An 11,467-nucleotide genomic window follows, 5' to 3' on the forward strand; every position below is an offset into this window, starting at 1 on the left:
GTAATTTAGCAGGCTTTCTTCAAAGACAGGAAATGAGATGAATTGACACTGGTCTTCTCAGGGTCCTTAAGAGATGCTGGAAAGCAAGCTTGGTTGTGGTCTTCTCTCGTTTTTTTACACTTCAGCAGACTTGACTTGATCTCACTCCAGAAGGTAAAACCAAACTGACACGCAACCAAAAAGCTTGAGTTTTTCTGCGCTCCCGGGTGCTCTGCTGCTGCTGGACTTGTCCAATTAAGGGGCACTCGTCGCTTCTCTGCCTCTGTTACCAGTGTTTCTGGTCCATCTTTAACTTGAGTCATTTGACAACCAGTAACATTGTTGCCAATCCGGTTCCTTCAGTGTCCTGTTACGACCAGGTGGAAAAGGTGTCCAAGAGTCTCTTTCAGCCTTCACCTGTAACAGGATTTAATTTTTAAATACACTGTTTTGAACTCCTTGTTCACCGCTTTCCAATTATAAGGCAAAGAAACCAGCACACCAGGTTCTTAGGTTTAAAGAAGAAAAGTGAAATGTCATTAAACAAACTTAATCTCTACTTCAGTTAACGCCTACAGATACACGCCATGCCCCACGCTATCGTGCATATGCAATATGCACATGCAAATAGAGACAGAAAAGAGCAGAAGAAAGATAGTGGAGAGGTTTGAGGCAATTTCTGAAGAGGGTTTTTTTTTTTACTGTGCTTCGAGCTCACTGTAGAGTCCTTGATTGTAGGTAGTCTTGCTTTTCGTTAGGGTTCAGTATTCTTCTTAAACCTTGTTCACTGTAGGAGACTTTTCTCACTTGGGGTTCCTGTGTCTTCAATAGTTTCCAAAGCTGGTGAGAGTGAGATCAGACAAGAGAGAGGTCATTTCAATCTAGGAGCAAACGGCTTTCTGAGTACAAGTTCTCTATTGGCAAGTTCAAATTCAAAAAAGCTCCAACAGCCGGTTAGTCATGTGACTAAACTGGTCTGACCACGTCTGTATTCGGCAATCTCAACAGTTAACTTGGAATGCCAGCCTCTCCACCTTCAAAGTCTGGTAATCAAAAGTCCATTGTGGATTAAATTGGAGCAGGGAGTGGCCCCTTTTGTATGTTACAATGCACATGTCTTTCTAGTCAGGGGCTTGCCAACCCCTTGTAATAGGCCCCCTTTTCTTCCCAGCAACAATTTTAAAATTTAATGTCCATGTGGTGAAATATCTGTGCCCCATTCTTGGCAGGTGGGGGCCTGCATGACAGTCCTCTTGATGGCTCTCTGAATAAATGTTGGACCAGTTTTTTTTAGGATAACTATAAATTCCTTTAAAAATATTTTTAATAAAATCAGAAGCACTTTTATAACACTGGGTCAACATTTAAATATATGTTGTGACCTGTGAAGAAGTGGAACTAGCAAAGAAAGTGCACTCCTCCCGCCTTGGTTGTAACGTATAATTGGGCTTGTCGTCCGGGATACCCAAAGCCGACGACATGCAATTGTAAGTGGGGTGATGCTAATTGAAAAGAGAAATAAGAAAACAGGTTTCTTGTTCATTACAGTAAAGTACATCACTGGAATGTCTGTTAGTTGTTACGGCCTTCCTGGGGAAAGAGGATGTATCCCTGAGTGCTTTGAGAAACTTAACCAAGATTAGATGAAAGTTGGCATTAGAAGTGAAGCCAAGAACTAAGAAAGCAGATATAGTTGAGGTAATAGCACACCATTTGAGATTGGAAAAAAAAAAGCAAACCAGATGGTAGTGCAGTTGAATTAGCTGGGATTCAGTTGTAATTGGAAAAACTTATGCTTGAGCAGGAAAGAGAACTGACAATGAATAAAAATTGAATTAGAATTTCAAATAGAAAGTAAAAGAGAAGGAAGGGAATTTGAATTTAAAAAGATGGAAATATGACTACAGGGTGGCCTTGACTCCAGGGAAAATACTGGTGAGGAAAGATCTGATTCCAGCCCAAGGCCCAGTGGAGAGCTGTTTAAATTTGCGCAAGCCTACCCGAGGTTTGAGGAAAGAGACAGAAAGGCATTTTTCATTTCTTTTGAAAAGATAGGCAGACATATAAAGTGGCTGAAGGAAAGCTGGAACACTGCTTATGTAAAGCAGGCTGATGGGCAAAGCTCAGGAAGTTTATGCCATGCTTTCTGAGGAGGCTTTTGCAGATTGAGATGGCAAAAAAGGTTATTCTGGCTGTTTGAGATAGTCACTGAAGTATACAGGCAGAGATTTCAGAACCTCCAGAAACAGCCTGGGCAGACTTATATAAAATTTGAGAGGGTAAAGCAAATTAATCTTGATTGTTGGATGCGGGGACTGAAGATAAAGGCCGTGTATGAGAACCTTGGGGAAATAATTCTCCTGGAAGAATTTAAAAATTCATTCCCTCTGTTAGTAAGGACCCATGTAAAGAACCAGAGTGTTTTAATGGCCAGACTGGCAGCTGAGATCACTGATGATTACAAGCTTGTTTACAGGCCCAAACCCTTTTTCCATCACCCCCACAAACCCAAGATGGATAGAAGGTGGGAGGGTGAAAGGAAGGCAGGTAGCCGGCGACAAGAAGAGACAGCTGGAAACGCCCCAGAATCACCTCCACAGGCCAGAAAGAAAGGTGCTGAGGGTGGAAGTGAGGTCCAAAAGCCTGTTACCATTGTCACAAGGTGGTACACCTTTGTGCAGAATGCTGGAAGTTGCGGGGTAAACCCATGGGACTTATTGGGGTGCACAAGGCCATTGCAGAGAAAGAAGCCCTGACCAGGAGTATGACAGATCAGGCTGAAGCTCTGACTTCAGCTGTAAGGCCAAGTACAAAAACCACTGTGAGTGTGGGGAACATGGATAAGATACCTGAGAGTTATAGGGAATTATTGTTAAAAGGAAAAGTAACTCCTTATCCCTCAAGTGAGGCAGGTAAACCTATAGTTATACTTAGGGATACAGGAGCAACCCAAACTCTTGCTGGGGAAAGGCATAACTTTTCCACCAGAGAGTGCATTGAATGCCATGATTTTAGTGAGTGGTATCGGTGGGGAGTATATACGCATACCTTTGTGATGGGTGCACCTGGAGTGTGACCTAAAGTCTGGAACGGTAACTAGGAGTTGTCCATAGTTTGCCTGTAGACGGAATTGACCTACTCCTGGGAAATGATTTGGCCACAGTGAAGGTAGTAGCTTCTCCAGTAGTCACGGAAAAACCAAGAGAAGTTAAAGGAAACAGAACAGTTGCAGGAAAAGGTTCCAGGAATCATTCCTTCATGTGTAGTGACCCGAGCAATGGTTAAACAAGTTCCATTGTCAGATAGCCGACTATCTGAAACTTTCTTTGGGGATTTAGATAATCCAAAGCAAATGTTAAGTAAGTCTTCTCTAATCAAGGCTCAGCAAGCCGATCCAGAGTTAAATAAAGTGGCACAAATGGCTCTAACTGAAGCTGAAGCAAAAGGAGTTCCAAGAGGCTACTATATTAAAAATGGGATTCTGATAAGGAAGTGGAGACCTCCTCACTGACCTGCAGATGAAGAGTGGATGGTTGTTCAGCAGATAGTGGTACCACCCAAGTATCGCCGGGAAATATTAAGGCTAACCCATGAAATTTCTATAGCGGGGCATGTGGGAATCCAGAAGACCCAATCACATATAAGTCGACATTTTTACTAGCCAGGTCTTTCCAAGGACATGGTCCAGTTTTGTAAAATGTGCCATTCGTGTCAGATTGTGGGAAAACCGCAACCTGCCATAAAACCGGCACCTCTAATTCCCATACCAGTTTTTTGGGGAACCATTGGTAGACTGTGTAGGACCTTTACCGAAAACAAAAGCGGGACACCAATATATACTCACTATCATGGATATGACTACTCAGTTCCCAGAGGCCAATTCCTTGAGAATAATTTCTGCTACGGTAGTGGTAGAGAATTTAACCCAGTTCTTCACTACATATGGATTACCAACTGAGATTTAGTCAGATCAAGGTTCCAATTTTATGTCTAAAAATTTTCAGGAAGTTATGAATAGTTTGGGTATAACACAGTTAAAGTCTTCTGCATACCACCCACAGACACAAGGGACTTTAGAACGGTGCCATTGGACACTCAAAACGATGATCTGGGCATACTGTCATGAATATCCCCACGATTGGATAAAGGGCTAGAATTTCATTTGTTTGCCACTAGGGATTCACCTAATGAGTCTACCGGTTTTAGTCCTTTTGAATTAGTTTATGGGCATAAGATAAGAGGTCCTCTAAAACTAATTAAAGAAAGGTTTTTAGAACAAGGGGCGAATCTTCGGTGTGAGATTATGAATGTGTGTTTTGGGAGGGGCTCAAAGGAGAGCCTGCAAAGTGGCTCAGGAACACATGAAAGCTTCCCAAACACCCATGAAGAAATGGACAGACAAACATGTAGAACCACTGAAAGCAAGGTTCAGTGGTCCATATAAAGTGGTCAAAAAATTGGTAAAGTAAATTATTTGGTTGACCCCCCCAGATCGCTGGAAAAAGAATCGACTGTGTCATATCAATATGTTGAAACAATATCACCGCCAGGAGGTGGGTAATCAAGCACAGGTATGTCAGGTAGTAGGGACAGTGAAGGATGAAAGGGATAGTGAGGATGAGGCAGAAGGAGACCCACACAATTCTCAAATTGAACCTCCTGCTATCCAGTTAGCTAATATTTCTACTGAATTGTTAGGGAGATTGGACACTCTGCTTTCATATTTAGATGCAGAACAACGAGAAGACCTAACAACAAAAACAAAAAGTTCTGGAAATACTCAGCAGGTCTGGTAGCATCTGTGGAGAGAGAAGCAAAGTTGATGTTTCAGGTCTGTGATCTTTCATCAGAAAGACCTGAAATGTTAACTTTGCTTCTCTCTCCACAGATGCTGCCAAACCTGCTGAGTACTTCCAGCACTTTTTGTTTCTGTTTCAGATTTACAGCATCTGCAGTATTTTGCCGTTATAGAAGACCCAACAAGGCTACTCAGCATTTAAAGAAGTTTGTAGGGACAAGCCAGGATGTACAACCTTAACCACACTTGATGTTGATGTAGGGGAATCCTTTCCTATAAAACAGCATCCTTATTGCTTAAGTCCAGAGAAACAGGCCCAGGTAAAAGCAGAAATAGAATACATGTTGGAAAATCACCTAACTGAAGTCAGTCAAAGCAGTTGGAGTTCCCCAGTGGTGTTAATGCCTAAATCTGATGGTTCAACTAGATTCTGCAGAGACTACAGAACGGTTAATACAGTAACAAAGGCAGACTCCTACCCCATTCCTCACCTGAAAGAGTCTATTGACAGAGTGGGCAGGGACACTTTTATAAAAATAGATTTGTTAAAGGGATACTGGCAGTAAAAGCCTGCTACCCGACCCAAAAGCGACGGGACCCGATAGCGTGTTGGGTTCAGGTCGGGTCAGGTTTCACTTCTGAGTCCGGTATTCGTGTTCAGGTCAGGCCAAGTCAGACACACTCTATCACAGGTAAGTGGCTCCAATGTGAATTTAATTTTTGGACAAAAAAGGTGGTTTTGTTAGTTATTTTCAGTTTGCACAGATCAGCAACAAAGTGAAAAACGGAAGGTAAGTTAACTGATGGTCGGGTCGGGCGTGGGAAAAAATGGAAGGACTCGGGCCAGGTTGGGCTCGGGTTGGATGTGGTTCTGTCTGGCTTGGGTCGGGATTTTTTTTGCAGAACCGAGCAAGCCTTTAACTGGCAAGTTCCTTTAACAACCCAAGCTAAAGAAATATCAGCCTTTGTCACACCAGACAGTCTTTTCCAATGCCAAGTGATGCCATTCGGGCTAAAAAATGTCCCATCCACTTTTCAGACACTAATGAACCAAATGGTAGCCAGTGTTTCTAATTGTGTGGTTTACCTTGACGATGTGCTGGTATACAGTGACACTTGGAAGGATGACTTGGAACATCTAGAAGCTCTGCTTAGAAAAATGCAATCAGTTGATTTCTTGATAAAACTTGCCAAATGTGAATTTGCAAAAGCGAGAGTAACTGTAGGAACTAAAGGGTTACTTCTGCCATGTTTTATTTGTCGGGTGAATATATAAGTTATGGTCTGATAAGATTCACGAGATGCTATGTTTTAAATTAGAATGATTTCAAATGATGTTACGGTTATGCTCGGGAATAGTTACACTATATAGATATCAATGTTTTAGATTAGAACTAAGTTGTGAACTTTGTGTTTCGACTCATGTTGTCAAATGTGAAATGTATATTGGTGTACTGTACTGGGGAGCTGGTGAGAGAAGGTGTTTATTTTCACAACCATAGAAGAAGTAGCGTTGCTTTCAGACCAGATGCCCATTCTGCATTTCAAACGAAGACAGACTCAGTCACAATAAGAAATAGACAGTAGGCCTCACGAAGGATGATAATGCAAATAAAGATTTTCAGAGACCACTCAAGACTTGAATTGACAGCAAACTTCCCCATTGTGAGACAATGACTGGGCCATCAAGCTGTCTGCCGAGACAATGTACAGAGGGTGGGGTCATATCTGCTGTAATCTGATTACTATAAACTAATCAAGAAGAGACAATGTACAGAAGGTGAGGTTAAACCTGACCAATCAAAGGGTTAAGGTGGACTGTAACCTAATATAGAAGGAAGGAACCCTCAGAGGGGGCTATAAATAACACGTGCTGGGACAACCCAGGGTACACCGATTCAAGAAGAAGCCAACCTACAGTCAACAGAACACCTCAAGAAAGAAGACGGCGCCACAGCAGCTCAGAAGGTAAGGACCAAGGACACCCTATATCCTGCTGTGTAACTACTGCTGTTGGTTAAGTATTGCTTGTATATTCTTGCTGTACTTAATAAACTCGCTATCTTGATTAAGAAGCCAGAGTTTGTACCTTGTGGGTCAAAAGCTAGTCAATATCCCACTTAAACACACAAAATTCTTACATAACCTACCTCGGGCATATAGTAGGGCAAGGACAAGTATTGTCAAGAACAGCAAAAGTACAAACATTTATGGAATTCCCTGCCCTAAGATTAAATGAGAAATCATGAGGTTTTTGGGTATGTGCGGTTTCTACCGCAACTTTGTACAAAATTTTAGTACTATAGCTGCTCCACTGACTGATTTGCTACAAAAAAGAAAACCAAAGTAATGTGGTCAGGGGAGTGCCAAGCATCTTTTGAGTCTGAAAGCCATTTTGATTAATGAACCAGTGTTGGCTGCTCCAACTTTCACTAAGCCCTTCAAGATCGCAATTGATGCTAGTGACCTGGGGGTAGGTGCAGTCCTGTTACAAGACAATGAATCAGGCATAGAAAGGCCAGTGGGATACTTTCACAAAAAGTTAAATTGACATCAAAAAAGATCTTCCACTGTGGAAAAAGAAACCCTGGGCTTATTACTAGCTCTTAAGCATTTTGAAGTCTATGTCCGCCACGACTAGAGAGAGGCACTGGTATATACTAATCATAACCCCTAGCCGTTGTGGAAAAATTCAAAAACTGGAATGCCAGACTATTCCAATGGAGTTTACTATTACAACCTTATCACTTAAAGATTATCCACATTGCGCGAAAAAACTAATGCAATTGTGGATGCTTTATCTAGAATCTAACTTTGCTTTGAGTTATCTGAGTGCAAGGATGGTACAAAGCTGAAATGTATTAGCTACAGGTAAAGAGTGAATGACAATGAGTGTGTACATGTGTTTTAATACTTTTCATCTTCTGTTTTTTTTTCACTCTTGTAATGAAACATATTTGAAAATGATGATTCATTCCTCCAAGGATGGAGGTGTTATGAAAGTGCTTCCATTTTTTAAATATTTTAATTTTTTGGAGGATTTGTGTTAAAGCTGATAGGATTCCATGGCTGTATTTTTTTTTAACCAGGTTCACCGGGGCGGTGGGTGGGGGTGGGGGGGGGTGGACATTTGAGATGTTGTTTGAAAGCCACTTGTGCTGAAAGTCATGTGCTTTGTGTTCAGTAAACAACAGAACCCTTGGTGACCTGGGGATAAATAGTTACAGAGAAGCCACATGTCAAGGTTTATGAAGGTCATGAGGTCAACTCTCAGTTTGGGGTTTGGACATGAACTATTTGAAGACAGTTGGTATTTTCCTGCCAAGGAAAAAAGAAACCACCCAGCTAACCTCCTTCTCTACCTCTTTGAAGAAATCCTGAAAAGTTCCAGTGTGGGAGAGCTAAAATCCCTGGTGCTGCACAGCTCCTGAGAAACTAGAAAATACATCCTGCAATTCAAGTGTGTGCTGGCAGAAAACCCTGATGCGACATTTCTCCTAGAAAGCCTACTAAAATAATTGTCTACTTCTCCAGAATGGACTGCTTCTGAAACGATCCCAATGACCCCTCTCTGTATACACGGATGCCAGACCAAAAAAGGGACAACTGACTTCTTTCCATATCTTCTCTATTTTTCATCAAGAATTCACAAGTATATGGTCAAAGTAGTTTTTTTTTGTAACAGACCTCTGCAAAGGGATTTGCTGTATTTTTTCCAATGTGTGTGAGTGTAATTGGGGAATTTAAAAAGGGAACTTTCATATTTCAATCTGTTTGTTAATGCTTTGTTTCGTTACTGGTTAAATTTTGTTTCATAATAAATTGTGAATTTTGTTGTTTATTAAAGAAACCAGGACAGTGGGGAAGCCCAGCTCCGCTCCATGCGGCTGGTGCAGTGTACGCGAGAAACTCTGACCAGTGGAGCGTTGACGGACTCTGTTTTATTGGAACTCCGGCAATGGGCTGCTTGGGCCTCATAGCCTTTTGTGTTCACATTTTCCACAAACTGAAGCGATTGGTGTATTTTATTCTGGGATAAAAATTGAGTATATGATTGGCTGTATCGTAACCAGGTAAACAATTAAATCTATATTGTGACCTGTGGAGAAGTGGAACTAGAAAAGACAGTGCACTCCTCCTGTCTCGGTTGTAACATTCATAAGATCTCAATTGCCGTGGGTGAGGACCATGATAAAATAACTTTTAAAAGTAAACTGGGGGAATTAAAATTATTTGGAAGGTAATAATGAAGAATGTCTTCGCTGAAGAAAATCAAAACATGTTTAAAATCAAAGTGATACAAATGAGAAACAATTTCAAAGATGGATCATAGGGCAATTAAAATGAAAATTGGGAGGGGAAAGAAAAGTCAATGGGGAGGGAGAAGGAGAGTTTGGATAGTCCAAAAATAGACTCCGAAAATTAAATGAGCCGGGGAAATTCCAGGAGGTAATGGTAGAAGATCAAGTACTTAATGGATTTGAGTTCAGTGTGGTATTGATACTGGGCAAATTAGAGACTAAAGACAAACAAATCCCTTCGGACTGATTGCATTAATAATGTTGTGAGAGACTGCGAGGGAATAGCTATAGTATATTGATTATTATGAAAGAGTTACTGGACTTTGAATACTGCAGGATTTCTAGCACAGGTAGGCATCCTTCCATCTATGAAAGATGATGGACACACAGCAAACAATCCATTTGGGTGGTGTGTCTTCTCTTAGTGCACCTTTGATGGCTGTGCAGGCCAGTTCTTGAGTGGCAGATTCTGCCACATGTTTCACACGTGAAGCTGCCAAGTGATGCTGTGAGTTGTTGTTTTTGACATTGGCACCTGTCGCCAAGCTGCTGTAGCTACTGGTCGTCGTGGTAGTGCACACCATTCCACAGGTTGTGTCACCATTTCCCTTTTTCACCAGCTAGTGACTCCCAGGTACAATAGTCAACATTTAGGGCCTTCAAGCATCCTTGAAGCGGAGCTTTGGGTGTCCCACTGGTCGTCTGGCCCTGGCTACCTCACCATACAGAAGCTTGTTGAGTATGTGGCCATCTTCCATCCTGAGGACGTGTCCGATCCACTGAAGCCGCCTCTGATTAGTGCCAACATATTTGGGAGATCTGCCTTTGAGAGGACTGCCACATTTGTGATTTTGTCCTAACAGGATACACCCACAGCAGGTGAATATAATACCAATATATAAAAATGGAGACAAAACAATCCAGGAAACTACCAGTCTATTAGCCTAGTCTCTATGCCATGTAATATAATGAAAGCCATTCTAAAACAGATTGGAGGAGTACCTGTGGAATTATTTAAGACATAACCCTACATGGTTTCAGAAGGGAAAAATCATGGGCCATAATTTGCTGTAAGAATAATGGTGAAATTATACTGAATAGTGCTTGCTGTTATTTATGCACAAGTGTTACAGCAACTTCAGGCAAGGCCAGATGTGTGGTTAAAGGCAAAAATCCAAAAGTTGCTGTCTGATGTGCCACTCTGCTGCCAACTTTGTGAAGATGGCATCTCATTGCCTGGCTCACCATTGAAATGCCTGGAATGGTGTGAAGTTGCTGCACGTGCACAGTAGATACAAACTAAACTCACCACAGGAAGTTAAGTCTAGTCCAATTCCGTTTTAGTGCCCTTTTAATAACAAGTGTTAAATTACTGCCAAGCAACCTCTTCGGCACTCTCATTCCTTCAGGTTTAAATTGTTGGAGATTTTAAATGTGAAATGTTATTTTTTAAAAACCTTTCTCAATCCAATATTTCTTTTCCTCATTTCTCTTTCTATACCTGATTTGGCATCAAATTTACCCACTCTACACTTTCTTCTCAGTCCTTGCAATGTTTCACAAACCTTCAGTCTGACTGGTTAAGGAGATATGGTTGCCCTGATCACTCAAGTCCCAGATGCTGTTTCCCCCACTGTGACATTATCACCTCACACTGACAGCCACTTCTGGCACAAAATATCATTGCGATTAAACAGTGAAGCACAAGTGTAAATAATGGCTGCCCTTTGTTTCTCTGCTACAAAAAAAAAGGCCCTATGTCTGATAAACCTTGACTTTATGAGGATATTACAGATAAAACAGACAATAGAATTCCTTTTTTATATTGTTTATTTGGACTTTCAGCAGGTTTATGATGAGGTCCTACAATAAATTCAATGCCGCTGGACTCCATGGTAGAATGTGGAACTGGATGCAAAATTCTTTTTTTTAAAAAGGTATCAAACAATTCTAATAAGAGGTGTTTCTGGGATTGAGGGTGATGGGCTGTTAAGCAGAGTTCTACAAGGTCAGGGCTTGGACTTCCTACATAAATAACCAGAATTCTGAAAACAAGAATTCCAAATCTGAAAGATACTAAGATAGGGAAAACAGTAGAAGCCAAAGACATAACTGGTATGATTTGAGCACATTCCATGTATATTTTCCGTTGTCCAATGGAAGGAATGTACCCACAGGCAAGCTGCACTTCCTTGTGAACTGACATATATCATTACACATGAAAAAATGTGGGAGGCAGCATGCCCACATGAACATAAATAAAAGCAAAATACTGCAGATGCTAGAAATCTGAAATAAAAACAGAAAGTGCTGGAAATGCTCAGCTGCTCTCATGCCCACATTTCTGTCCTTGGCCTGCTGCAGTGTTCCAGTGAACACCAATGCAAGC

This window comes from Heterodontus francisci, chromosome 9, assembly GCF_036365525.1.
Source record: "Heterodontus francisci isolate sHetFra1 chromosome 9, sHetFra1.hap1, whole genome shotgun sequence".
NCBI classification, from domain to species: Eukaryota; Metazoa; Chordata; class Chondrichthyes; order Heterodontiformes; family Heterodontidae; genus Heterodontus; species Heterodontus francisci.